Below are 24,069 nucleotides of genomic sequence, written 5' to 3' on the forward strand. Positions count from 1 at the left end.
ACGCAGCATCCATCCTGTGAGCCAATCAGGACTACATGCAGGATGCGAAAGGTCGCGGTCCCGCCCACAGAACGGAGGTTAGAGCGATCGGGGAAAGCGGACAGATGCGAGCTGCACTGTAGCGATTTATATTTGCCAAAGTTGTGTGCGTGCCTAAAAAGTGAGTAACAGTCTGCTCATCCATTGCTTTCTATATTGCTTGTAAACATTGAACTGCTTTGAGTGTTTATAAATTAATGCATGCGATTGACAAAGACGAACTCGCTGGTAAAGATGTTCGTGTGTATTTACATACTAGTTATCTCACTTACCGCTATGTTTTAAGGACATAATCTGTGTGCTATTTAATCATTATATGGTTTATTTAATATATATCTAATATGTATCGCTCATTTCTAAGAGTTAAAGCACTCTTTTGGCGCATGCGCACTAATGTTCTAGACAGAGCGGCTCCATCTCTGTCCTCAGCGCTGAGAGGTGTCGGATTTCAACTGGCATTATTAGTCATTTCTAACAGCGCATTTTCCCATATAATTGCACATGTTTCTTATTTGATTGTTAAATCACTGTATTTAATATATTCTCTGTGTAGATACTGTGTGTTGTTATACTCATTGTGACCACTGTTGTTATTTGTATTTATATATATATTTTCTTTTTATCTTTATTTGTAGAAAACCACACACACTCATGCAAATTCTGTGGTGACAATAAATGGGTTAATCCCGTACAAGTCTTTTACTGGACGCCCCGTTGTGGATCTGTTGCCAACCAGCAAATACATTTAAAAGAAAGAGCTACCTGTAGCCACTCAATTTTACAGTTTCAAAGCAGCTTTACAGAAAATGTGTTTCTTTTTGTTTTACAAACGCCGGTGAATATATAGCTAACAAAAAGACGCTTCGCTAATGTTCCAATGACATCATGAAAATGTTATTTATGAATGTTCTCTGAAAGCTCAAAACAGTTTTAGACAGGTTTAGATGAAGGGAACATTCCATTCCATCATTTTACAAACATTAGGATAATGGTCTCTTCTGAAAAACATTTCAGAAAAAAACCTTCACAAATGCATTTTCTGTGCATTATTAAAGACAAAATAACTTTGAAAAACAAACATTGTGTCAATGTTACTAGACGGACGTTCTGAGAACATTCTGTTATAAAGAAAGGAGGGACTTGAGACCTGAAGAACCCGGCTGAGACCGCGGGAAACACCAGCATCCCTCCAGAAGTTACACACTTACAGATACTTAAGCCACAAACAGATGAGGAACATTAGATATTTGCCAAAAGCCAACAGTATTCTTACTGTACTCACAGCCATCAGAACACAAGTGTCATATACTGTACGTACAGTACATAAACAGTGAAAACATAATGTATGAAACAACAATTTCATACAGTAACATATAAATGTAGACTATGTTTTTAGGTGTATCTCTCTCTCTCTATATATACTGATTTTATTTTGTTAAATATAAAGTTGTATATAAATTAAATGTATATTGTTGGCATATGGTTGCTACATATACTATGACAAAATATAGCCGTATAGATATTTCTAACATATACACATTTTCTTATGAGGGTTTTAAACATTATCAACTGAGAGAATGAGGATATGTGAAAATGATATATAGCTTTATAGATAAATATAGGGCAATGTCATTTTTGATAAAGGGCTATATATTATAAGGTCAGCAGAAACATATTCAAATGTTCTTCTGTAAAGCAATAATAGAGTATATGCTATATTGTTTGTTATCTGATGATATAGACAGACAGAGCACTGCTGTTCACGAGTGTGTCGGGTGTCACGGGTGTTTCATCATGCATCGCGACTCTATGACTTTACAACGCGTGCTCATGCTGCACATTATTGACGCTCGGACGCCGAATGCGATGCACATTCGTGATTTCCTGATTGGATGAGGAGGCTGCGAGGATCAGCATGTGTGTGTGAAGTTCTGCGCAGAAGCAGGAAGAGAAGCAGCAGAGCAGCAGACGAGCAGCTCCGGGCGAACACCCTCCGGGACCTCCGTGTGTTTACTGGTGAGTGCTCGCGCGCTGCACGGGGATCAACACGCGCTCCGCGCTAAGTTCCGTTAACGTTAACACACCCCATACCGTGCTGCGCGGACGCGTTAGATCACGGGCGCTTTAAATCGCGAGCTAGAACTTGATAGCAGCGCTCGCGTTGTAACGCCACAGACGCTCTTGTTGTTTGTTGTTGAGGAAGGGCGTTATTTCTGCCGAAGGCTGACGTTAGGCCTCCCGTGTTCTAATAAACAACAAACACCGCGACAACGTCACGAACTAACGAGCGTGACGTCACGACCGTAAGAACTTCAAGTGGCCCGACAACAACACAGACGAGAACTTCAGTGTAACATTTGTGACAGATCACCAGGTGTCACTAATCCCGTTTGAAGTCCAGTTATGTAGATGTGGTGTAACTGAAAGGTTGTAGGTTCGAACCCTGAATGGGTTGCTCTGTTGTTTCATGCATTAAAGACACCTACACGAATTCATATTCTTGCTGAATTTTGAGCTTTATTCTTCTGAAATAAATTATTTTTGTTATTTTACAGTAAAACTAACTTTAGTTGCATGTGCCAGATTCCATAGTATTGTACGACTACAGCAGAATATGATTCAATTTACAGAACCTTCAGAAACAGGGAAAACGCAGCTCATGCTCAAGTTAAAATTTCTTGCAGAATTATTTGTAGAAATGTTGCACCTGATATCAGTCACGACTAGTCACGAAATATGATGAAACTAGTTTGGAGTGAAAGAATTTACGTCATTTTTCAGTGCAAACTGTTCTTTAAATGTTAGTGCTGTGTGACATTATAAAAGAGCAAACAGCTGCAGTAATTTAATGTTTACTAACTTAAGATTTATTGTACATATTGTTCAGTCCCCAGAAAACAATGTTTAATGTAATCAGTTTCTGCAGGTCTTCCACAGATTAAGGACTTAAACTCCTAAAGTCGTGGCATTCAATGTTGCACTCACTGCACAAACGAACATCTTCCTCAGTATTTCTGTCTTTGTTTTTCAGTATAAATATCTAAACATCCTTAAATCAAAATACATTTACTGGAGATGCCAATGAAGACATGTAGTTTTGTTTTCTGAGAAATTAAACAAACTTGAGTAAGTTTATGCTTAAAACAAACAAATATCTGCTAGTGAGGTCCGAAAATAAACTTTCAATAAATAAACATCATTATGTCCTGACAGTAGAATATGAGACAGATAATCTGTGTATAAATCAAGCTCCTCTGGCTCCTCCCAGTGTCCTATTGCCATTTGTTTTTAGCTTGTCCTGAATCACTAGGGTGCACCTATAATAAGTGTTTATATTCGGACTATTTTAGATTGCTTCGGGGTACCGCGGCGGAGTAACCCAGTACCTTTGTGATTCTTCATAGACATAAACAGAGAGAAGTAGTTCCGGCTACGATGTTCTTCCACAAGACACAAGCAGTTCTGTTTATTAACCGCTAGAGCGTCAAAAGTTACCTACCGCAGCTTTAATATTTGATCTGTTTGTCAGAAAACAAAACTTCATCTCTTCGTTGTGCTTCATCTTAATTTAAGGATGTTTAGATGTTTGAAGAACAGCACTTTTTTGCAGTTTTTTCTGCATTAAGTTGTTGAGTGCAGTGGTATTCAAGCTAGAAATATTACTTTACAACTTTGAAGTGTTACTAATACAATATCTTTATTTAGATTGTTTACCGTTCAATTTATTCCTTAAATATCTTTTCCATGGTCTTAAATGATCTTAAACTTACTTGAAACCTGCTGAAACCCTGTTCTTAATAAAAGCGGTGATTCCTCTCTTGTTCATGGTTATTGTAATATTAACTGGAGATCCTCTTTATCCCGTAGCTCTTCTCAGGAAGCATGTGATGACCCATGCACGGAAAAAAGCTTTCCTCAGCCAGTGTCCAGGTGAGGGGCGTGGCCATCAAGAGGGCTGGTCACATGGTGAAACTGTGGGTGGAGCCTGGCCTGCGCACTCATTGCGAGAAGGCAAGGCCAAGAAAGACATGGTGAAGAAAATCAAGACCAGCGGTCAGGAGAGTCAATGTTTGGCAAAACATTCAATGAAAATGAATGAAACTAAGACCAAGAAAACAAAGTCCAATGCTGTGAGTGAGGGCCATCGGAAGCTCTACCCGTTACGAGGAAGAGGCGAGGCGTTGAGTTGCCATGTTCTGCTCACTCGCTTAGATGATGAGACCAATGTGAGTGAGGAGGATCCCAACAGAGTTCCAGGGCACAAAAAGAAACCAAAACCCTTCAAAAAAGCAGAAAACAGCAGGGAGTCATCGCAGGAACAACTCACAGTTATTGATAAACCTTCAGCTCAGGAGCCACGGAAACGTAGACTAGCGTCGCTCAACGCCGAGGCGCTCAACAGTCTTCTGCTCGAGAAAACCGACGGGCCACCAGCTGCCAAACTCACAAAGAAACAAGGCAGTGGTTCGTCCACTACAGAGCAAACAAAGACCGGCTTGAAAAGAGCCGAAAAGCCCAAGCAGATGAAGAAAGCCTGGACTGATAAGACGCACAACGCTGAAGCGAGTTTGTATGCTCCCGCTCCCAGACGCTTGGCTGGACTCAACGCCGCTGGCACTGCTGAAGCTCACCAGCTCAACCACCACAAACAAGCACAGGATCAGAACAGACAGCAAGACCGTCTGCGCGGCAGGGAAGCACAAACCCAAAGCGCAGAGGTCCCTGAAACACGGCTGGAAGCAGCCTGAACTGGAAGGAGCCTGCGAAGTGTGCAAAAGCAGGAGCTTTGAGTCGAAACTGACTCCAGAAAGTCACTGCTTAGCTAAAGCAGGATACCATGGCATCTGGGATATCATCCTGTGAAGCTAGTGAAGGAGGAGCCGGTGGAAGCAGAGCTGAGTCCGTACCACTGCTGTCCGCCGGAGGGATCGTGGAGTATTGCCACCGGCTGGCGCTCTTCCTCGGGCAGAAGGCATACGGCGAGGGCGAGGAGCACCCGGTGGTCAAGCACGAGTGCCTGGTTCCAGCGCATCCAGCCCTGACCCTCAGCGCCCATCCTGCCTGTGTGCTGATCCATGCTACTCCAGCTACTACGTCCACATCGCTCATCCCGGGATGACCAGTCTGAGTGCTCAGACACTGCCCTTCTGCCCACACGGCCTCTCCGGGTCCAGCTGCTGGCCTCCTCAGGTATCACACACCCTGCCTTCTGCGGGTCAGTGGGGTCGCCCTGCTGCTGCGAGGCCTGTCGGGTCAGTGGATACACCTTCAGCGCCGTGCAGCCGGTCGCTAGCAGGACCTGCTGCCATCCAATCAAACAGGTGAGGATGACGACTCTGTGATGGTATTGCTGCCAGGGCTTCAAAAAGGTGGACATTTTCCACTAAATTTTCCAGGGATTTTTTTGAAAGATTATGTAAATTTACTGAAAATGTTCCACCCCTTTGGAACCCTAGTTGCTGCATGATATGACCAGCATAATGTTACGATACACTTCCGAGATAGAGATTTGTGATGCAACAGCATTTACACCACATACACAAGTAATTACTAGGCAGTGCAGACACTAGAAGTGTTATTCTGCAGCACCTTTTTAAACAAGTTCAGGAAAACCGCACAATCCAAATTACTGGCATGATTAGCATATTGATAGCATGATTAGCGAGTGATTAGCATGTTGCTAGCATGATTCGCAAGTGACTAGCATGTTGTTAGCATGATTAGCAAGTAGCTAGCATGTTGTTAACATGATTAGCTACTTACTAGCATGTTGCTAGCATGATTAGCATGCTACTACCATGTTGTTAGCATGACTAACAATTAACTAGCTTCTCGCTAGCATAACTAGAAAGTGACTAGCATGTCACTAGCATGATTACCAAGTGACTAGCATGTTGCTAGCATGATTAGCAAGTAGCTAGCATGTTGTTAACATGATTAGCAGTTTTACTAGCATGTTGCTAGCATGATTAGCATGCTACTACCATGTTGTTAGCATGACTAACAATTAACTAGCTTGTCGCTAGCATAACTAGAAAGTGATTAGCATGTCACTAGCATGATTCGCAAGTGACTAGCATGTTGCTAGCATGATTAGCAAGTAGCTAGCATGTTGTTAACATGATTAGCAGTTTACTAGCATGTTGCTAGCATGATTAGCATGCTACTACCATGTTGTTAGCATGACTAACAATTAACTAGCTTGTCGTTAGCATAACTAGAAAGTGACTAGCATGTCACTAGCATGATTAGCAAGTGACTAGCATGTCGCTAGCATGATTAGCAAGTTACTAGCATGTTAAGTTGAAAGCACAAGAATGTTACTATAAAGTGGTACTTACGAGTGGGAAACCTTGAGTTTCTGAGTTGAGGGGAATCATCGAAGGATGCAGCTTCTGTATTGTTGGTAATTTGGTAAAATTAATATATTTTTTCATATACAGTAGCTAAGTTGCATGTATAAAATACCATTCAATTCTCAATTACCAGAATATGTAGTAATTTAATTTATACAACCTAAACAGAAAAAAAACACATCCTTATTTGTCATTTTGTAGAAGTAGAGTTTAAAAATTGTGGTGAATATTTGTTAGGAATGTTACATTGTAATCTTGCTCACACCCACGTGACTTAAACGACATGATGTCATTATCATGCCTTCCATCTCACCATATCGTAAATACGAAGTTTATAGTTCGCACGAAGGCTCATCCTGACAGCATGCAAGCTTTTTTTTTTGTAATTCTGACTAAAATATCCATTATTTTGTATTAAAAAAATGAAGCACTTCAAATCTCTTCCCTCAACAGCACCATAAACCACAGCTGGTTGACAGGCTTTTAATTTAAAGACAGAGCCATAGTTTATTCAGTAAACCACTGTTTAATAAAAATATATATTATTATTTTTAACGTGACTTTAAAATTGAGGTGCATGTTTTAAGTACTCATGGAGGTGTTTGATTGTGCTGTTGTAGAAGAGGAGCACAGTCGCCCGCTCCTCGTTCCCCAGGTCCTGCCGCGCTCCGGATGTCCCAGCATGCCCCGAGCGACCTCCCCGGCCTCCCTTCTGTCCACGATGTCTGACCGCAGGAAGACGGAAGTCAGGCTAAAGGTGGCCACAGAATGCCCTCAGAACACCCAGCCATCCAATGACTCGCTCACTATGAGCCACAGCATATCATCCCAGAAACAACCTACAACTAGTCCAGCAAGTGCCAAACAGCAGAAGAAGGCCACGAACGGATGGCGTGCGGTCGGAGACCCGACAGAGAAGGAGGTGTTTATTGCGGTGAGCGATCATTGAGCAGTTCAGATCTGAAGTGCATGTGTTGTGAGTCTGACCTGTAATGGCTGTTCTTCTGCAGGGTGATGACGAGACAGTTCTCCGTCAGTGTTATGAAGGAGTGGAGCGGGACGGAGAGGTGATCCGGGTACGAGACACTGTGCTCTTACGATCCGGACCCCGCAAGAAATCCCTCCCTTACGTGGCCAAGATCTCAGCTCTATGGGAAGACCCCAGAACAGGTGACCATTCACTCGCAAATCATGTGCACTCTGTCAGACCACTCAAAGCTAGTGATGTGAAGTCTGAATCTGATTGAACAGTTCAGTCACGGGATGAAATGAAGTGTGATTTGATGTGTTTTTAGAGGAAAGACATTCAGTTTTGTTGGAGTTTCTGTTCTGGAGTTTTCTACTGCTCAAGAACTTGCTCGAGTCTTGTTGGAGCTTTAATTGTCTCTGCTGATTCCTCATGGGTTGTGTTTCAGGAGAGCTGATGATGAGTCTGTTTTGGTACTATCGGCCAGAGCACACGCAGGGCGGCAGAGATCCCAGCATGCACTGCGAGGTGAGCCACTGCTGGTATCATGTGACCTGAACATACTTCAGTCCTGCAGCAGTGTTGGTTTGGGAAACTTTCTTTTAAATGTAATGCATTACAGAATTGCGTTACTCCCTAAAAAGTGTTCCTGTGGCTCCAGTGGTAGAGTATTGCGTTAGCAGCGTAAGGTTGTGGGTTTGATTCCCAGGAAACACGTTAGCTTAAAAAAAAACAAAAAAAAGTTAATTTTTTTGCATTGCATTACTTAGTTACTTTTTATTGAAAGTAATGCATTACGTTACTTTTGCTTTACATTTTCTCATCTGTCCTCGGCTTGCTTGTTTGTTTTTAATATTTGTTTTAAATGAAAAGTTGTATTTTTGGCAAATGTAAAAGCCCTTTCACATATAAAGTGAAAAAAGTGAAAGTGACTATAATATAATTTGTGATCTGTATAACAATATATATAATATAATAAGCGAATATAATTTTCACAGAGAAGCTCTGATTTGGGGATTGAGCTCTTGATATCTGGGAAGCGTGCACATAAACACTCGTGTAGTAGAGGCGTGAACAACAGTTCGCAATAATATTTTCTCCTTTTTTGGGGGCGAAAAATATAATTTTATTTATTTTTTTTATCACACAAATTTATTTATCATTAATAAATAATAAATAAATATTATTATTTTTTTATTATTTTATTTTATTTTTTTATTTTTTTTTATATTGCATGTTGATGAAGTCAGTTATTGTTTATTGACCTTATTTGTCATCTCATATTAGTCATGGGGAAAAAAAGCTGACCTGTGAACATTTTTTGTCATAGTTTTCGTTTACAGAATTAACACTAGCCTCAGGATGAAGCAAATGTAAATTCCTGTCTGTACAGAAGAGGGCACCGGTTTGCTTCATATTCTGAGTTTGCATTTCACTGTTCTTTTTTTGAGGAATACTGAATCTGTGCGAGTGACATTTAGTCTAGATCTACAGTAACATCATATTCACACTCGCTCCTGATTTCTCTCAACATGGCAACCAGAGAGCTGTCAGTCAATACATGAGAAAACAATGTGACTCCTATATTTCCATTACTTTACTAGTTAGTTGGAAAAAAGTAATCTGATGACGTAACTCATCACGCAGGGGGATATTTCTGGAGTAAACGTGTCACATGTCTTCTTTCAGAACGAGATCTTCGCCTCTCGTCATCAGGATGAGAACAGCGTGGCCTGTATCGAGGAGCGATGCTTCGTCCTGCCGCTAGCACAGTACTGTAGGTAAGTGTCGCGCCGCCGCTCAGATGCGTTCCTCACGCACGTGTCTCATAATCACTTGTGATGTTGCAGATTTTGTGCCTTGGTGAAGCGCCGCTCGGAGGGCGTGTCCGACCACGCCCCACTGGTGCCCCACCCCTCTGACAGTGCTGGCCCCGCCCACCGACTGGTGCCCCGCCCCTCCGACAGCACTGGCCCCGCCCAACATCATGTGCCCGACGGCATCGACCCGCAGCTGGTGTATCTGTGCCGGCACGTCTATGACTTCCGCTACGGCCGCATCCTCAAGAACCTGCAGTGAAAGCGTTAGTGTGTGTCCAGTGGAGACACCAGCGTCCGGTCAGCATTCAGAGCCATTCGATAATCTGCCTTCTTCATCTCTCCTTCAGAGACTGAAGGTTTGGTGGTTCTCTTCAACTCCTTGTCATGCACACTGGACTGTCACACTGCTGAGGGATGATGGGAGGATCTCTGAAGGATCCAGAACACTGATGCTTTCATAAAACATCACTCTTAAAAACAAAGGTGCTTCACGATGCCACAGAAGAACCTTTTTGTCTAAATGGAAAAAAGTCTTTAACATCTTAAGAAACTTGCACAAAAGCTTCTTTGTCGCGAAAGAAGGTTCAGATTATAAAAAGGCAAGAACCTTTGAATGAATGTTTCTTTGTGGAAACAAAAATGGTTCTTCTATGGCATCGTTGTGAAGAACCTGCTTTAATATCCACCACGACACAGATGAATAGGTGTGAATGGGTCTTAAAGGCACAGTTCGCCCAAAAAAGATAATCCTGTCATCATTTTCTCTCCCGCATGTCGTTCCAGACCTGTATGAGTTCCTTTCCTCTGCTAAGCACAAAAGAAGCTATTTTGAAGAATACTGGGAACTGAACTACTGTTTCTATCCTTTCGTTTCATTTTAGGGTGAACTGTCTCTTTAAGGGCGGTTCATGTGATCTGGAGAAGATGCTCATCTGATGTTCTTCATGTGTTTGATTATCAGTCGTCTTCTTTGCCTCTTTCTTTAACATCCCACTCCTCTGACCAAACTAACCAAAGGACCTTCAGGGTTAAACACGGCCAGCTAATCAATGAATCAGAACAGTTGAAGAGTTTCATGTGATCTTTACGGAGATCTGTGTTTTTTATGTATGAATTGAGCTCTTAGCTTCAGATCCTGTAGAATGCACAGATATATTTTAATATTTATTTGAGGACGCTTCTAGCCCCCCCCAGAGAAATTGCACTATTACGTCCCCTGTCATTTCTGTCTTGTTCTTTAGATGCAGAGCTTTAATTCATTTTCTAAGTGAAAAACATTCCTGTGCTTAGAAATACTCTAGTGTTTGACATCAAGAACTAAACACATGCTTTTAAAGTTCATAACTCTTCTAGAGACCATTATATGCTAGTTTCATTTTATTATGAGTTTAATCTAGTTTTCACCTGCTGTTGATGAGAGACGGACACAGCTGTTTCGTAGCACCTTAATATAAATGTGTGGTTAGATGAGCAAATATTAGATGCAAAATATATGGATTACAGTCGATTATGAGTCTACAAGATCCGGTACAGATGTATTATATTCATTAAACATTTCCAGAATCAGCTTCACTTTACTAGTTATGATTAATTTAACTTGTTCAGATCTTTCCAGCGATTACAGAAGAAACTCTAAAAATAATTCATATTCTTATTGAAGCGATGGTTTTTACGTTTGAGAACAGCATCGTCTTTCTGCTTTCGATTTCTTCTGAACAAAAAGGAGGTATTTTATTAATCTGGAATATGCAATATATTTTTAGGACTATTTTTGAGACAACAAATCTATTTAAATTCCTGTCCTTTTCTCTGATTTATGATCTGGATTCAGAAGTGAATTCTGAGGACATGTACGTATCGTATCGTATCGTATCGTAACTCCAGGCCGAGCTCGTGAAGTTTATCATACTTTTGAGACTTGTAATTGTATTTAAAGAAATAATTTTAAATGAAGTATAAGCATATATCTATATTTTGAGTCCTCTACAGTGTTTTGAAGTGCTGTTGCAATCTTGTGCTCAATAAGTGCAGTAGATGTAATATTAATTTAGTTTAGTGTTAATGAGCTCTTCAGTGATGCTCAGACGAGGTCATGAGTGAAAGTGATTAAACACCCTGCTAACGAGCTGTAAACTCAGTAAATGAACCTGAAACACTGCTGGACGTGGATGTGATCTCACTCCAGGTTTGATCTGCAGTTCAGTTTCATCTGTATTTTGTTTGTTTCTCTGACGTTTTGTGATTTGTTTTATTGACTGATTGTTTAATCGTCAATCCTCTGTAGTGTTGATGGCTATTATAGACAGATTGATCTATGATTTATGATATATAGAGGATTTTAACCCTTTCAGAAATATTCCAGATCTTTCCAGAGAAAGTGATCCGTGGAGTTTCCTGATCGACCATTACTTCACAAATACTGTTCCCTTCTGAAATCTGCGTTTGTTTTGTATTTTTCTTTCTTTTTATTTATTTTTTGTTTGTTTGTCTCATTCTGATGTTTTTTGTCCCTTTGTTTTTATTTTGTTTTTGTTTTAGGTCTGCGTGTCTCTTTTGTTTGATTTCAGAGAGTAAAGGAGAAGTACCTATTTTGTACCTCTTTCACTTTTTTTTTTTTTACGGCATTGGATTCCTGCTGATTATTGTTCAATGAAAAGTATTTATAAAATATAAACTGAAGTCTTTTGTGAAAGCGTTGAGTCTGTTTGCTGATTCTCATGGTATCAAAACTTATTTTTAAAGCTATAAGCTACATGTTATTTTAATATTTCATGTAACTTTGTAGCTTTACAATTTTCCATTTTTATTTCAGTTTTAGTTTGAGATATTTTTTAACATCATCTTAAACTCTAACTTAAACTCAAATTATATATATATATATACATTTTCATTATTTTTTAAATGGTTTTAGTTAATGCCTGAACTCAAGTAGTTTGTTGTGTTTCATGTCTATTTTAGTGAAAAATGTCCAGCTGAGTCTCAGACATTCACATTTATCCTCATTCATGTTCATCATTTTGAGTAAAATCTCATTATAGTGAGCTTCAGTTTAGCTTTGCTCTCTGTGTCCAGAAGATGGCAGTCTTCAGTAACGTGTGTGTGTGTGTGTGTGTGTGTGTTTGTGTGCGTGTGTGTGTGTGTGTGTGTGTGTGTTTGTGTGCGTGTGTGTGTGTGTGTGTGTGTGTGTTTGTGTGCGTGTGTGTGTGTGTGTGTGTGTGTGTGTGTGTATGTGTGATAGAGAGAGAGTGTGTGTGTGTGTGTGTATGTGTGATAGAGAGAGAGTGTGTGTGTGTGTGTGTGTGTGTGTGTGATAGAGAGAGTGTGTGTGTGATAGTGTGTGTGTGTGCGTGTGTGTGTGATAGAGAGAGAGTGTTTGTGTGTGTGTGTGTGTGTGTGTGTGTGATAGAGAGAGTATGTGTGTGTGTGTGTGTGTGCACGAGTGTGTGTGTGATTGTGTGTGTGTGATAGAGAGTGTGTGTGTGTGTGTGTGTGTGTGTGATAGAGAGTGTGTGTGTGTGTGTGTGTGATAGAGAGTGTGTGTGTGTGTGTTTGTGTGTGATAGAGAGAGTGTGTGTGTGTGTGTGTGTGTGTGTGATAGAGAGTGTGTGTGTGTGTGTGTGTGATAGAGTGTGTGTGCACGCATGTGTGTGTGTGTGTGTGTGTGTGTGACTCGGGCGTGTGTCTTCATGTGTTTGCGTGTCCTCACACACGTGACCGAGCTCTGATCCTCTTTAAGGATGGAGTGGACAGAAGGGCTTGTTGTTGAACATGGTTTATCAGAGCTGCTCCACATCACACAGATGACTCTGTTTCCTGGAGAGACCGATCACAAACACGAGAAGTTCCTGAGATGTGTTACTGCGGAGAACCCTACAGTACTACAGAATAAACCTAACTGTTTCAACATCCCGCATTTCTTGAATTAAAGGTTTAATAAAAATAATGTTTGGGGAGATTAACCAGTTCTTTAAAAAATGTATTATGATAAATAACTTTTGAAAGGGTTTTTTTTTTATTATTATTATTATTTTTGATGTTTTAATTTTAATTTCAGCAGGTCTTAATGATAAAACATTTTATTTATTTATTTATTCATACAGAAAATGTAAAGTTTATGATTTGATGCAGTTATTTCATGGACGGAGAGGAAATGAACCTGCGATGAAATGCATGATTATGAAACTATGATTAATAATGTGCAGCACTGACAGAAAGAGAGATTATGATTGTGTTCATTAAACTCTGAGATAATGAACATACGGTGCTCTGATGAATATTACTGACACATCAGCAGCTCAGTTTAATATTTTAGAATATGTTTTCAGCATAAATCTCAGAAGGTGTGTGTAAAGGAATCTGAATCAGGGTAAAGGCAGATCTGCTTCAGATCACATCTAGAGCAGATTCACTGGAAACAACACAAGGACCTGCTGGAGAACATGAATGGAGAACGCTTCAGTCAGCGACACGAGCTCTTGAGACGCTTACAGACCATAATCTGTGGTGACATCATGTGTGTGTGGATTAAGAGGCTCATCTGAGAGGAGTGTGTGTGTGTGTGTGTGTGTGTGTGTCTCAGACGGCTGGGAGCTGATGGAGCGCTCTGATGGAGACGAGGTTCTGCTGCCTGACACAGACTTCATGATCGGTCAGTGAACACCAGACTTTAGTCATTTCGTTGTGTGGTCTTGTCATTTTATTACTTTCTGTTTAATATAGATATATACACTGCCAGTCAAACGTTTTTGATCAGCAAGTTTTTTTTCATCAAAGAAACCTGAAAACAATTCAGCACAACTGTGTTCAACACTGATAATAATCAGAAATGTTTCTTGAGCAGTAAATCATCATATTTTCATGATTTCTGAAGATCATGTGACACTGAAGACTGGAGGAATGATGCTGAAAATACAGCGGAGCATCACAGAAATACATTACACTTTAACACAGATTCACACAGAAAACAGATGATTTACACTAGAATAATATTTCACTGTTTTACTGCTTTTACTGTATTTCTGATCAAATAAATGCAGGCTTGGTGAACACAAGACTTATTTATTAAAATAAATTGTACTGTTCAAAAACGTTTGACAGGTTATATATATATATATATATATATATATATATATATATAGTGAGAGAGAGAGAGAGAAATGTTTATTTCAAGTAACAAAAATGCTTTGTTACTGGTTTTGATTTTAGTTTTAGTTAACTATATTAACCTTGTTATGAGAACAGCTAATATTTGACCTTAAAATCAAAACAAAAACATACATTTACAAAAAAAAAACAAACGGACAATTTTGGGATGCATTAATAAGAGCTTGTGGGATAAATGTGTTAAATTATCATGATATTAATGTCAAAATGCAGAAAATCATAATGTTTCTTAAAACTGGATTCATTTTCTTGATAAAAAATATATTTTCTCATTTCCTCCTTTTGAGTTTGAGGTGGTTTGGATGAGACTTTGCTTCGTCTTTAAGAAGAGTCTTGTGTTCTCTCCAGACGTAGAGTCGTAGTCTCTTTGTTCTTCAGTCAGTGAATACAGTAAAGCCTTTCTACAGTGAGATTATGATCCACTCCTCCATATGGAGCTGAAGACGACACAAACACAGGGCGAGGATCAGCAAACGACTCGATCGATTCAATCAGCCGCTGATTCACTGACGCTTCACTGTCTGACACACATGAGAACACCAATCACACACACGTCTCCTCACAGGAGAACACCAGTCACACACACGTCTCCACACAGGAGAACACCAATCACACACACGTCTCCTCACAGGAGAACACCAATCACACACACGTCTCCACACAGGAGAACACCAATCACACACACGTCTCCTCACAGGAGAACACCAGTCACACACACGTCTCCTCACAGGAAAACACCAATCACACACACGTCTCCTCACAGGAGAACACCAATCACACACACGTCTCCTCACAGGAGAACACCAATCACACACACGTCTCCTCACAGGAGAACACACACACGTCTCCACACAGGAGAACACACACACGTCTCCACACAGGAGAACACCAATCACACACACGTCTCCACACAGGAGAACACCAATCACACACACGTCTCCTCACAGGAGAACACCAATCACACACACGTCTCCACACAGGAGAACACCAATCACACACACGTCTCCTCACAGGAGAACACCAATCACACACACGTCTCCACACAGGAGAACACCAATCACACACACGTCTCCTCACAGGAGAACACCAGTCACACACACGTCTCCACACAGGAGAACACCAATCACACACACGTCTCCTCACAGGAGAACACCAATCACACACACGTCTCCTCACAGGAGAACACCAATCACACACACTTCTCCACACAGGAGAACACCAATCACACACACGTCTCCACACAGGAGAACACCAATCACACACACGTCTCCTCACAGGAGAACACCAGTCACACACACGTCTCCTCACAGGAGAACACCAATCACACACACGTCTCCACACAGGAGAACACCAATCACACACACGTCTCCTCACAGGAGAACACACACACGTCTCCACACAGGACAACACCAATCACACACACGTCTCCTCACAGGAGAACACCAATCACACACACGTCTCCTCACAGGAGAACACCAGTCACACACACGTCTCCTCACAGGAGAACACCAATCACACACACGTCTCCAAACAGGAGAACACCAGTCACACACACGTCTCCTCACAGGAGAACACCAATCACACACACGTCTCCTCACAGGAGAACACCAATCACACACACGTCTCCTCACAGGAGAACACCAATCACACACACGTCTCCTCACAGGAGAACACACACACGTCTCCACACAGGAGAACACACACACGTCTCCACACAGGAGAACACCAATCACACACACGTCTCCACACAGGAGAACACCAATCACACACACGTCTCCTCACAGGAGAACACCAATCACACACACGTCTCCACACAGGAGAACACCAATCACACACACGTCTCCTCACAGGAGAACACCAATCACACACACGTCTCCTCACAGGAGAACACCAATCACACACACGTCTCCTCACAGGAGAACACCAGTCACACACACGTCTCCTCACAGGAGAACACCAATCACACACACGTCTCCTCACAGGAGAACACCAATCACACACACGTCTCCTCACAGGAGAACACCAATCACACACACGTCTCCTCACAGGAGAACACCAATCACACACACGTCTCCTCACAGGAGAACACCAATCACACACACGTCTCCACACAGGAGAACACCAGTCACACACACGTCTCCTCACAGGAGAACACCAATCACACACACGTCTCCTCACAGGAGAACACCAATCACACACACGTCTCCTCACAGGAGAACACCAATCACACACACGTCTCCTCACAGGAGAACACACACACGTCTCCACACAGGAGAACACACACACGTCTCCACACAGGAGAACACCAATCACACACACGTCTCCACACAGGAGAACACCAATCACACACACGTCTCCTCACAGGAGAACACCAATCACACACACGTCTCCACACAGGAGAACACCAATCACACACACGTCTCCTCACAGGAGAACACCAATCACACACACGTCTCCTCACAGGAGAACACCAATCACACACACGTCTCCACACAGGAGAACACCAATCACACACACGTCTCCACACAGGAGAACACCAATCACACACACGTCTCCTCACAGGAGAACACCAATCACACACACGTCTCCTCACAGGAGAACACCAGTCACACACACGTCTCCTCACAGGAGAACACCAATCACACACACGTCTCCTCACAGGAGAACACCAATCACACACACGTCTCCTCACAGGAGAACACCAATCACACACACGTCTCCTCACAGGAGAACACCAATCACACACACGTCTCCTCACAGGAGAACACCAATCACACACACGTCTCCTCACAGGAGAACACCAATCACACACACGTCTCCACACAGGAGAACACCAATCACACACACGTCTCCTCACAGGAGAACACACACACGTCTCCACACAGGAGAACACCAATCACACACACGTCTCCACACAGGAGAACACCAATCACACACACGTCTCCTCACAGGAGAACACCAATCACACACACGTCTCCACACAGGAGAACACCAATCACACACGTCTCCACACAGGAGAATACCAATCACACACGTCTCCACACAGGAGAACACCAATCACACACACGTCTCCTCACAGGAGAACACCAATCACACACACGTCTCCACACAGGACAACACCAATCACACACGTCTCCTCACAGGAGAACACCAATCACACACACGTCTCCTCACAGGAGAACACCAATCACACACGTCTCCTCACAGGAGAACACCAATCACACACACGTCTCCTCACAGGAGAACACCAATCACACACACGTCTCCACACAGGACAACACCAATCACACACGTCTCCTCACAGGAGAACACCAATCACACACACGTCTCCACACAGGACAACACCAATCACACACGTCTCCTCACAGGAGAACACCAATCACACACACGTCTCCTCACAGGAGAACACCAATCACACACACGTCTCCACACAGGAGAACACCAATCACACACACGTCTCCTCACAGGAGAACACACACACGTCTCCACACAGGAGAACACCAATCACACACACGTCTCCACACAGGAGAACACCAATCACACACACGTCTCCTCACAGGAGAACACCAATCACACACACGTCTCCACACAGGACAACACCAATCACACACGTCTCCACACAGGAGAACACCAATCACACACACGTCTCCTCACAGGAGAACACACACACGTCTCCACACAGGACAACACCAATCACACACACGTCTCCACACAGGAGAACACCAATCACACACACGTCTCCACACAGGAGAACACCAATCACACACACGTCTCCACACAGGACAACACCAATCACACACACGTCTCCACACAGGAGAACACCAATCACACACACGTCTCCTCACAGGAGAACACCAATCACACACACGTCTCCTCACAGGAGAACACCAATCACACACACGTCTCCTCACAGGAGAACACCAATCACACACACGTCTCCTCACAGGAGAACACCAATCACACACACGTCTCCTCACAGGAGAACACCAATCACACACACGTCTCCTCACAGGCGATCACCAATCACACACACGTCTCCTCACAGGAGAACACCAGTCACACACACGTCTCCTCACAGGAGAACACCAATCACACACACATCTCCACACAGGAGAACACCAATCACACACACGTCTCCTCACAGGAGAACACCAATCACACACACATCTCCACACAGGAGAACACCAATCACACACACGTCTCCTCACAGGAGAACACCAATCACACACACGTCTCCTGTAGAGATCTCAACACTGTTTGCTCCAGAGACCCAAGTCTCTTTATACAGAACAGAAGCAGCTTGACGTTTATAAACCAGAAAATAACAATCAGTTACAAATAAAACCAAAAAATAACCCAGTGGGAACCTTCGAGGAACATTCTGTGTTTGCTGGCAAACTGATGATTCCGTTCAATTCATTTCAATTTCACTTTTATTTTTAATTTATTCTTAAAATGGTCCTGCACCCCATAATGTCTTATTTCAATACTTCACATTACAATTTAATGAAGACAATAATATTAATGATAACAACACCTACATAAAAACAACAACAACATCTGCATTACATCTACGGGACGTGTCCTGCCAGATGTCAAATAGACGTTTAGAAGATGTCTTTAAGATGTAAAACTGACATCTTAGAGACGTCTATCAGATGCTTTCCAGATCTTTAACAGACGTCTTGCAGACGTACCTGTGCTCTCTGGGATCTGAGGAGGATTGTGTGAGTCTGTGGATCTGAAGCCATTGATTCTGTTTATTGATGTAAAGCTGCTTTGAAACAATGAAGCACTAGAGAAATGTGTGTGTATGTATGTGTCAGACGAGCAGCGCTCTCACACCAGCGGGATGGATCTGATGGATCGCCTCGTGTTCCTGGAGCAGCGCGTCCAGATGCAGGACGATGAGATCCAGCTGCTGAGGATAACCATGACTGATGTGCTGAAGAGACTCGACATCTCAGAGGAGCTCAGGAGAACACCTGCTAAAGGTGCCGCCATCACACACACACACACACCCACACACACCGACTCACTCACACTCACACACACACACACACAGAGACTCACTCACGCTCACACACACACACACACACACACACACACACACATATATATGGAGTCAATTTAACGCAGTATATATACGCAAAAAATCTAAGTTTTGCAATAGAAAATAAAGTTTTGCAAACAAAAATTAAGATTTGCAAAACATAAATGAAACTGTATTGGATTTTGCAATACATATTTTCCTTGGTCATATCTATTAATTTATTTGCACCGCTGCTTTATTTGCGTCAGTCTAGTTTGAGCTTGTGATACCATTTTTCCTTTGTGCTTCACTTTTCTGTACGTCTCTTTGTGGCACTGTTTCAACGTGGGGGTGGAGTCAAGGGACGGGGCGTGTACAACACGACTCCCTGGAAGTGACGTCATCGGCCCGAGATGCAGCTCACTGATCCAGGTCCTTATTAACAAATGTATGTGTATTAGCAGCATTTTCTCAAGTTAACGAAGTTGTTAACATGAACGTCTGCTGTTTATTTGTGTATTGTTTTCATTTGGTTAACTGCAAGTGTTCTTAACTAAATGTTTGTGGATGTTTCCATGTGGAAACCAGTTCGGAAAGGAAATATTGATATTTTATTTGTTAACAACATACATTTTGTACCTTAAAATCAGTAAATGTTTTGAAATTAGAGAACTAAGCCAATTGTAGCGCTGGCGGTGTGATTTGATTTGGATGGGAACTCCGGATTGTGAATCATTTGAGTAAGTTTTGGGAGTTTATAGTGGGATCGCGAATCATTTGAGTCAGTTCGGGAGTTTGTATTCAAAATATGACTAGAGCTATCAAATAGTGAGAGAGTGATCTGCCACCTGGTTATGTTCGTGGATGTTTCGACATGGAAATTCCATTCGGAATGAAAATATTGATTATTTTATTTGTTAACAACATATTTTTCGTACCTTAATTTCATTAAATGTTATGAAATTAGAGAACTAAGCCAATAGTAGCGCTGTCGGTGTCATTTGATTTGGATAGGAACTTCGGAGTTCAAAGCGAGTTTGCAAATCATTTGAGTCAGTTTGGGGTTCGCGAATCATAGCTATATATGCATAGGCATATATAATTTAGTAGCTAGTTCTAATTTACGTTTTCCACGCGTGTTTAGGTGTGATATGTGAACTCGTATTTTTTTTTTAATGATGTGCCTGTAAACAGTATCAAGTATATTCAAAAACTAAACAAATCGTGCCTAAAAAGTGCATGCATCTAGGCTAATGTAAAGTTACATGATGAATTCATACTAGTGCACATGCATTTTTGAGTGCGTTCTTTCACTGCATTATTCGGTGTATTCAAATGCATTTATGAATGCATGAGATTGATCACAAAAAATAGAAAATAGAAAATGTTTATATTTATACCCATTTTATGTAGTTAATCAATATCATACGAAGAGTGCCATTTCTGTTTTTCTCCAAAAATCAGCATGATTAAAATGTGATATTAAGTTACTACAAACAACAATTTAATTAAAAAAACATAATTTTACACATCAATGTAATATATGAATGAATAATAGCCTAAAGAACCTTTGTGCCAGAAGGGTTCTTTCTTGTCATTATATAACCTTTTAGCATAAAAGGTTATTTGGAGTTGAGTAAAGAACCCTATGGTTCTACATAGAATAATTTGGAATTATGAATCATTTGAGTCAGTTCGGGAGTTCAGAGCGTGACTCATTTGAGTCAGTTTGGGAGTTCGGAGCGGGATCGCGAATCATTTGAGTCAGTTTGGGAGTTTCGGAGCGGGTTCACGGATCATTTGAGTCAGTTAGGGAGTTCAAAGCGGGTTCGCGAATCATTTGAATCAGTTCGGGAGTTCGTAGCGGGATCGCGAATCATTTGAGTCAATTCGGGGATCGCAAATCATTTGAATCAGTTCGGGAGTTCGGAGCGGTTTCGCAAATCATTTGATTCGGTTTGGGGATCGCGAATCATTTGAGTCGGTTCGGGAGTTCGGAGCGGGATCGCGAATCATTTGAGTCAGTTTGGGGTTCGCGAATCATAGCTGTATATGGATAGGCCATTTTTAACTAATTTAGCTAGTTCTAATTACGTTTTCCACGCGTTTTTAGGTGTGATATGTGAACTGTATTTTTTTGTTTTAAAGATGTGCCTTTTAACATTATCAAGTGTATTCAAAAACTGAACAAATCGTGCCTAATAACTGCACGCATCTAGGCTAATGTAAAGTTACATGATGAAGTCATACTAGTGAACGTGTGCATTTTGAGTGCGTTCTTTCACTGCATTATTCGATGTATTCAAATGCATTTATGAATGCATGAGATTGATCACAAAATTCAAGATATGGGGGTTAGAAAATCTATATATTTATCTCATTTTTTGTAGTTAATCAATAGCACACGAAGAGTGCCATTTCAGTTTTTCTCCCAAAAATCAGCATGATTAAAATTATATTAAGTTACTACACACAATAATTTAATTACAAATACAAAATCTTGCAGAATAATGTAATATATGAATGAATAATAGCCTAAAGAACCTTTTGTGCCAAATGGGTTCTTTCTTGTCATTATAGAACCTTTTAGCATAAAAGGTTTCTTTGGAGTTGAGTAAAGAACCCTGTGGTTCTATTTACAGTAGAACCCCAATGAACCTTTTTTTCTAGGAGTGTAAATTTGTTAATAAAGTAAACAAAACGAAAACATGAATGTTTTAATGCTACTGAATAAAAAAATGATCCACTTGAAAGTCTCTGCTCATCATGACAGGAAACTGGATCAGTGAGCTGCGTCTCGGGGCGATGACATCACTTCCAGGGAGTCCTGTGATGTACCTTGACTCCCCCCCCACGTCAAAACAGTGCCACAAAGAGTGATGTGCTGAAAAGTGAAGCGAAAAGGAAAAATGGTATCGCAAGCTCAAACTAGACTTACACGCAAAATAAAAGCAGCGTTACAAATAAATTAATAGATATGACCATGGGAAAATATTTACTGCAAAATCATTGCCTTCGCGCTGTTTCATTTATGTTTTGCAATTCTTAATTTTTGTTTGCAAAAAGCAAATTTTTTTTCCTCAATACTTAAATTATTTTTCCTTTTGCAAAACGTAATTATTTTGCGTATATATATATATATATATATATATATATATATATATATTAAATTATACTCCACACACACTCACACACAACACACACCACACACATACAGACTTACTGTACCATGTTCATCACATGCATCACAATGTGTTACAATGATTAAGGCATTTAACGCAGCGCTCCGTCCAGATCTGTCCATATCTTCCACTGATGAACAATCATCCTCTCATATATTATATCATATATACAGGTGCATCTCAATAAATTATAATGTTGTAGAAAAGTTCATTTCAGTAATTCAACTCGAAATTGTTAAAATTCATGTATTAAATAAATTCAATGCACAGAGAATTAAGTAGTATAAGTCTTTGGTTCTTTTAATTGTGATGATTTTGCCTCACATTTAAGGAGCCCACACATAACATATAGGCAAAATATAAGTCCAAATCGCGTGCACGATTTACTAATTCGTTCCTCAATGTACTAAAATGTGCACACGATTACCATTGCATTCCCTCGCTTTACTATTGCATTCCCTCGATTTGCTAAATCGTGCGCATGATTTAGCAAACCGAGGGAACGGATTAGTAAATTGTGTGCCATGAGTACATTGAGGGAATGAATTAGTAAATCGTGCAAGCGATTTGGACTTATATTTTTTCCTGCATGTCATGTGTGGGGCTCCGTACACATCTAACAAAAACACACCAATTCACATCTCAACAAATTAGAATATAGTGATACCTCAATCACAGCTAATCAATTCAAAACACTTGCAAATGTTTCCTGAACCTTCAGAAAGGTCTCTCAGTTTGGTTCACTAGGCTACACAATCATGGGGAAGACTTCTGATCTGACAGTTCTCCAGAAGACGTTCATTGACACCCTTCACAAGGAGGGTAAGCCACAAACATTCATTGACAAAGAAGCTGGCTGTTCACAGAGTGCTGTATCCAAGCATGTTAAAAGAAAGTTGATTTGGAAGGAAAAAGTGTGGAAGAAAGATGCACAACAACCGAGCGAATCACAGCCTTATGAGGATTGTCAAGCAAAATCAGTTCAAGAGTTTGAGTTAACTTCACAAGGAATGGACTGAGGCCGGGTCAAGGCATCAAGAGCACACACCACAGAAACCAGGTCCTAGAGTCTGGAGGAAGGGTGGAGTAGCTCATAGTTCCAAGTTGCTTGAAGTCCAGTGTCTTGGAGCACTTCATGCTTTCCTTTTGCTGACCAGCTTTTTGAAGATGATGGTTTCATTTTCCAGCAGGATTTGGCATCTGTCCACACTGCCGAAAGCACCAAGAGTTGGTTAAATGACCATGGTGTTGGTCACCAGACCTGAACCCCAGAGAGAATCTATGGGATATGTCAAGAGGAAGATGAGAAACAAGAGACCAAACAATGCAGATGAGCTGAAGACCACTGTCAGAAACCTGGGCTCCAGACCACTCTCAGCAGAGCCACACACTGATCACCTCATGCCACGCTGAATCTGAGCAGTACATGTAGTTTTTTTTTTATTGGTCTTATGAAATTTTCTAATTTCTTGAGATTAATTGGTGGGTTTTTGTTAAATGTGAGTCAAAA

General features: G+C 41.3%; 1 pseudogene; it reads left to right on the forward strand.

Annotated features, from left to right (window-relative positions):
- Positions 1-1,799: 1,799 nt before the first annotated feature.
- Positions 1,800-11,853, forward strand: LOC113081983 (bromo adjacent homology domain-containing 1 protein-like; annotated as a pseudogene).
- The last annotated feature ends 12,216 nt before the right edge of the window (positions 11,854-24,069 follow it).

This window comes from Carassius auratus, unplaced genomic scaffold, assembly GCF_003368295.1.
Source record: "Carassius auratus strain Wakin unplaced genomic scaffold, ASM336829v1 scaf_tig00035439, whole genome shotgun sequence".
NCBI classification, from domain to species: Eukaryota; Metazoa; Chordata; class Actinopteri; order Cypriniformes; family Cyprinidae; genus Carassius; species Carassius auratus.